Source organism: Xiphias gladius, chromosome 20 (genome assembly GCF_016859285.1).
Source record: "Xiphias gladius isolate SHS-SW01 ecotype Sanya breed wild chromosome 20, ASM1685928v1, whole genome shotgun sequence".
Classification (NCBI taxonomy): Eukaryota; Metazoa; Chordata; class Actinopteri; order Istiophoriformes; family Xiphiidae; genus Xiphias; species Xiphias gladius.
This window is the reverse complement of record NC_053419.1, coordinates 22,183,247-22,189,938: the sequence shown is the minus strand read 5'-3', so window position 1 is coordinate 22,189,938 and position 6,692 is coordinate 22,183,247. Positions and strand designations below refer to the sequence as shown.

At 39.8% G+C, this 6,692-nt stretch overlaps 1 long non-coding RNA gene across 1 annotated transcript; it reads right to left on the bottom strand.

Moving 5' to 3' along the window:
* Positions 1 to 1,506: 1,506 nt before the first annotated feature.
* On the bottom strand, positions 1,507 to 2,668 carry LOC120806611. Its single transcript, XR_005709723.1, has 3 exons — positions 2,354 to 2,668; positions 1,849 to 1,904; positions 1,507 to 1,615 (listed from the first exon to the last, which is right to left on the bottom strand). It is a non-coding gene; the product is annotated as an uncharacterized LOC120806611 (long non-coding RNA).
* Positions 2,669 to 6,692: the final 4,024 nt, after the last annotated feature.

Below are 6,692 nucleotides of genomic sequence, written 5' to 3'. Positions count from 1 at the left end.
CAAACAGTAGACCGTTTTATTTTTCTTAAAAACCTTATATCCTCAAAAAACATCCCCAGTTATGTATAAAAATATAGATATGTAGAAAAAATCAGTATATAACTGTATTATTTGTATTCCCGCACTCGTGTTGTGTTTTATGTAAATTGTGTTGGCTAATATTAAAAAACAAGACCCCCCCCCCCAAAAAAAAAAAAAAAAACTTTTTCTTGGAATGGCTAAAAATCAGTAAATGATCATTTATAATATTTTCCTATTTTCAGTTGTGGTTAGTATCCTCACACTTGTGTTCTGTGGTTGATTTGCGAGTTTTCTAATATTGTATTTCTAAATTGCTACAGTAAAAATGAAGAGAAAAAGAAAACAAAATTCATTATAAATCCTTAACCTTTTTTTTTTGTAAAGCTCAATAGTCAGTATACATTTATTTGTAGTTTCTATTTTCCTATTTTCAGATGTCATTTATATGTTAATAAACTACAGTATCATTACATTTTCACAATAATAATCCTTAAACCGCTATGACAATAAGTAATATAAATGGAATTTTTTACATTTAAAGTATTAAATATAGAATATTTTTGTTCAATTTGTTGTTCATGTAATTTTATGGTGAAGTATTTCATACATAAATGCAGTTATTCTAAATCACCAGTGGTGGAAGAAGTATTGAGATCTTTTACTTAAGTAAAAGTAGCAGTACCAGTGTAGAAATACTCTGTTACAAGTAAAAGTAACTGACAATCAAAAATAATTAAAGTACCCAAAGTTAAAGTACTCATGCAGAATGGCCAATTTCAGAATATACAGTGGCTGAAAGTAACTAATTACATTAGCTCAAGTACAGTGTTGATGTACTTGTGCTTTGAATATTTCCAGTTTGCGCTACTTTATACTTACACTCCACTACGTTTCATTTTATGTACTTTGCCAGTTCAGATTAATAATAGACTAGAATCAATAAATAATTATAGGTTAAGATGCAGATTAATGCATCAATGTGTAAGCACCAATTAATCTATAAGGAGGGAGCTTATATAATATTGCATCACAATTTAGTAGTTGATTATGTTTTGTATCAATCTGAAAAGTAACCAAAGCTGTGAAAATAAACATAGTGGAGTAGAAAGTGCAATATTTCGCCCTGAAATGTAGCTGAGTGTAAAATAGCATCAAATTAGTAAAAAGTAAAGTACAAATACCTCAATATTGTATCTAAGTAGTGTTTGAGTAAATGTAATTAAGTTATTTTCCACCACTGCCACCCAACTCTGATGTTGAGGGAATGAAAAGATTAAATCTAACTATAAATATGCGCTTCCTCTGTACTTTTTTTTAGTCAGTGCACCGGTAATAAGCAGGGAAAGTCAAGTGATGCATGTGCAAAATGTCTGAAAAGGCCGGTAAACCTAATTCCCCCACAGATACCCTACTATCAAAAAAACAAAACAAAAAACAAACCCAAACCAACACACACACACACAAACTCTGTTTCACAATCTTCGTATTTATTAGGGAAATGAACAGCTTAAAATAAAAACAAAGACAAACCAGTCAAGTTCTTATGGTAGATGCGTCGAGACACGAGCTCTGCGTTCACGCCAGCAAGCCGACCCTGGAAGGACAATGCAGATGTTAAGGCAAGCTGAAAATTTACACTCACATCTGTTCTACACCTAACACCAGCAGCAAGCTCTGTTATTAGGAAGACGGACGCCAAAACCCTCATTCAGAAGTTCATGGATAATCTTCCCCAGACATACGAATGGGTCAGATGGGTAGTGATTGATATAATCATTGGGATGGCCATTGACTATACTACATAAATAACTGAACTGCAATACATACGTGCAATATCAGGTCCACAAAGCTCACGTCACTGGAACCTCTTCTCTCCGGTTGACCTGTAAAAACGAGATGCATTAAGATTTTTGGATGTTAACCGTGAGCATTTTGTCTTTTACCCTGACACTGACATTTAAAAGTGTGCAATGGTTTGTGGATTTGTTAAAATTACACAACAAACCACAGATTACATTTGTACACCTAAATATTGTATCAAAAATCATGCGTTAGGGTCATAGGGTGTGCGCCGAATTGAAGAGCTGTCGTTTAAACTTAAGAGAATGTCTTGGGTCCTGTTCCGTCGACTATTAATGCGGATGAAAATGCGGGTTTTTACCAAGTAACATTTTTATGAACAGGAGTTTTGCGCGTGGCTGCACCCGCACAGTGGAGCTCGCTGGCGTTTCTCGGCCACGTGGTCCGGCGGCGCTGGGCTGACGGCGCCGTCCACAACACGTCAACACCGAAACACAAGAGGAACGAACGCGTTACTTTACACCGCACTTACCGAATTAACGCACAAGCCTCCCCAGCTTCAGATATACGATTTCAGCTCGCGTTTCAGCGAAACCTCGTTTCGGATGTCATGCTCGAAACAGGAGCGCTAGCTAGCTACCCATGCCGACGGGGTTTATTTAATATAGAGAAAACGTACACATTCAAGCCCTTGTGGGTAAAATTTAACTGTTCGTATCTCAAAAGCTAACACTCTCCTGAGGTCCTCCCGCACGCCGCTCGTCTTCCACCACGCTCAGCCTCCGCCTGCAACTTCCTCCGCTTCTTCCGGTTTTATTGCGCGCTCTCCGCGCGCGTTACCGCCACCTAGTGTGCGGGATGCCCCACAAAATCCCAACGCGCCTTTGTCTCGCAACCATAAACTATTAAAGGGGAAGTGACACTTTAAGTCCCACAAAAGCTTTGAATTCAGCTCCCTCAAAAACAGGCCTTGTGCTCGTTACTCGGGCTGTAAAGTCTTTAGGAATCTTAGGAAAAATCACAAGGCTTTACCTCCACCGATGAATCTGTTCTTTTTCAAACAGGTTTTTTTTTCTGTACAGTTGGAGTGTTAATGTGAATGTTGTTCTAAAACAGAAATAATACAAAAAAAAAATCACTTTTACTGCACCAACAATAAAACTACTGCTTTAACTGCTAACCGTATTTCTGCACTGACAAAAATGATTAAATGCAAATGAAGATGAACAGGTGTGTGCAGCAGATCAATACTGTTATTCAAACAAATGAAAATACTCCACAGAACAGCCACAGTCCTAGTTTGGTCGAGATCCGCAGCCCTCACACACCGCAACTTATATCTCTAGATAGTAAAAGTGGGACTGGCTGGAACAGTCTCTCGTTGTTTAGTCTCAGGCAGCAACATCAGACCCGCAGAAAACCACAGCTCATCAACTCATGATGAGCAAAAAGGAATTATTTTTAGATGAGATAATCCGTACATCATTGTTTTGTTTTTTCCCCCCACTTTTCTTGGTCCGGGTCGCACTCATTCATTAGCTATACTAGGAAGTGTTGTTGGGTACAGCCGGGAAGTATTCCTTTACCTGCATGACTGTGAAAAAAGGTATCAAAATTACATCTACATGATGTTAAAAAGTCTGTAATTTGGTTTTTTGGACCCAATATTTGACTTCAGTGACAAAAATAGGAGTAAATGCGTATTTGCAGCCGTTCTGTTGGTGTCTTTCATACAACCTTGATGGTTGAAAACTGTTTAAAAGACTTTTTTTACTTAGGTTTTCGGTGGAAACACTGGCTCTTATTTTCCTTTTATTTTAGGCTGCCTTGTCTTTTCAAATGATCAATAATACTTGCCAGTATGCCAGAAACAGTGACCAACGGCTGTAGTAACACTTCAAAAGGCCAGTAAAGCCCTGGCAAAAAACAGACATTAACCCATGAAGGTAGTTTTTCTGTCTGGAGCCTTGTGCAGTAACAAGGTGCAGCTGAAACCAGAGCCACAACCAGGATGTGGTTTGGACACAGCAAATGAAGCAGAGATCACGAGCTTGACTCAAATGTAAACTCAACAAAGTCTTGGAATCTCGGTCGGTCGGTCAGTCGGTCGGTAGCTTGGTCGCTCGGTTCACCGCCTTAGTCCAGAGTGAGATATCGCTACAGTTATTGGATGGACTGCATTGAAATTTTGTACAGACATTCGTGATCCTCAGAGGATGAATCACGGTGACTTCGGCGATCTCCCGACTTTTCAGTGAGTTGGATTGTCGTGAAATTTGGTTGAAACATTCACGTCCCCCCTCGGGATGAATTGTAATAACTTTGGCGGTCCCTTAACTTTTCATCCAGCGCCATCATCAGGTCAACATTTTCCGTTCGTCCAGCACTTTGGTTTATGACCGAATACCCGCAAAACGAATGGCATTCCCATCATCCTCAGCTGCACTTTGTGTTTAGTGCAAAATAGCAAGTGTTAGCATGGTATCACGCCGAACTTCGATGGTGAACAAGGTAAACACTATACCTGCTTCCCATCAGCATGTTGGCATTTAGCTCAAAGTACGACTGTGCCCAAGTACAGCCTCACAGAGACACTAGCGTGGCTGTAGACCCTTAGTCTTTTTAGTGTTTATGACAGAGTGTTCAAAAATAAGCTGACTGATAACTGAACGGGCCCAGCGGGCCCAAGGAGTCAGGGGGCCCCTGGTCTTCACCTGCAAAAAACATCCGAGAGAGAGACAAAAAAACGACCTAAAATGAGACACAAAACCACAAAGAGGTGCAAAATGTTCTCACTGGGACACAAGGTGATGGAAAGCAACCACAAAGAGACACAAAATGACCAGAGGGGATGGAAAACGACCAGGAAGAGACACACAAAAAAAAAACAATACGAAATCAGCAAAAAGAGATACCGAATGACCACAAACAACACAGCTGCATGGCCCTGGAGGTTCTGAGTCACCTCCATTTCACAATGATGGAGCCTGCTGTGAGGAATGGTTTATTCCCTTATCTAAAACTGGACGTCTACAAAATTTATTTGCAGAGGTCTACGGAGAGTTCCTCTGGCTTCAGGTCAGATGTTTTAGTTTCTTATCTCATAACAGATTGCATGTGTTTTCAGTAATGCTGCCGCTGTTAGTTTATAGCTCCTACGGTTGTAAATCTTCTCCCTTTCTGCCACTGAGTGTGTTGTACTTTCTGTTCTAGACTGTTTTTCTTTTTGTGTTTTTTTTTCTTGTGAGGGTTTGTGTTGGGACACCCTTGAAAACGAGATCATACATCTCAAAGGCTTTATCACGACATAACACATTTGAAACAAGATTCAATGCAAACGGGAAGCACCAAAGCACCAAAAATGTCTACAAAACATGTTTTCACTCCGTCACCGTGGGTTATTTTGTGTAAATTTAATGCCAAAAAGTACAGTTAATCCATCTTAAGTTACATCTGCAGCAAGTGAAGGGGTCTGAAAGCTCTCCAAAGCCACTGTATTGCTCCTGTAGTGGATATTAATCCTGCGGGTCAGTTTGCTCTGACGTCACCAGGACTGGATTACCAACGCCCCAAAGCCCCAGATCCACTCCTTACCACGGGGTCAACGCAAATCAATAAACTGCGAATTTGTTAGAACTTTACAGGACTGAACTAGAATCTAGACTCCCTCAGGTCCTCAGGTCTTGTTGAGGGATTCTGTCGAACTCTAGTTTTCAGATCTTCATTGTTTTAGTTTATCTGGAGCTCGTCTGTTGTAAGGTTTTGTTTTGTTAAACTGCTTAGATATTTTCCGCTTCAAGCGATTAAAATTCAGGAAAACCAAGGTCGTATTAATCCATCACAGAACTGTAGAGATGCACCCAACGATTATTTTCATTATCAATACATCTTACAGCTGTTTTCTATAAAAGTTGATTGATTGTTGTAAAACGTCAGAAAATGGTGAAAAATGGCCGCCATTATTCCCTGAAGCCCAAATGAACATATCCAAATGATTATTTTTGTCTGACTAACAGTCAAAAAAAAATTACTATCAGAGAAAACTGGGAAACTGGCAAACATTCATATCTGAGAAACTGGTACCAGGGGGCTCAAACAAAAAAAAAAAAATCGTTGCAAGTTGACTTTCTGTCGGTCCAACGATCACGTAGTCAACCGATCATTTCAGCTCCAGAGTACGGGGTTGGTTTCTGGGAGCCCGGGGAAGTAATAAAACTGAGATGTATGGTGGGGGTCAGTAAAGGCCCAACAACTAATGTTTTGCCCCCAGATTAAGATTAACCTCAAAAGAAAAAAAAAAACACTTTTTTTTTTTTTTTAGGTTAATCTGTCCATTGACATGATTAAGGTTGAGGCAACAGCAGGCAGCAACGTAAAAATAATAAACTCTAGGTGGCAGAAGACTGAGTGTTTTTCACTTCTTTTTTTTTTTCCTGTTTTTTTCCTCAGTACAACTCACAGCATCAATCCCACAAAGACGTCCGGAAGAAGGAAACTCAGTCACTGTCAAAGTTTGAGAAGTTTCGAGTTTAACTTGTGAATATTTGTCCACTTTGCCACAACGTCTGACTCTGAATAGACTTTTTTTTTTGTATTTTTTAAAAGAGCAGACGTTCTGACATGTCTCAACAGGAAAAGCACAGGTGAGACTAAATAACTTTAACGATGGCTCTGTTCTATTCAAAGCACCAGAAGGCTTCACTGTTAATCCTAAAGGCCCACAACACTTATTTTTCTCCATCAGCCGCTCAGTATGAGCACACGGTATTTTCTGCTAACGTTTCGGTTGAATCACAACAGGGATCCTGCCACTCATGTTTTTCCCTGAGCTCTTCCCACTGGTCAGACGCAGGGCCTCGGTCTGAAAAGAA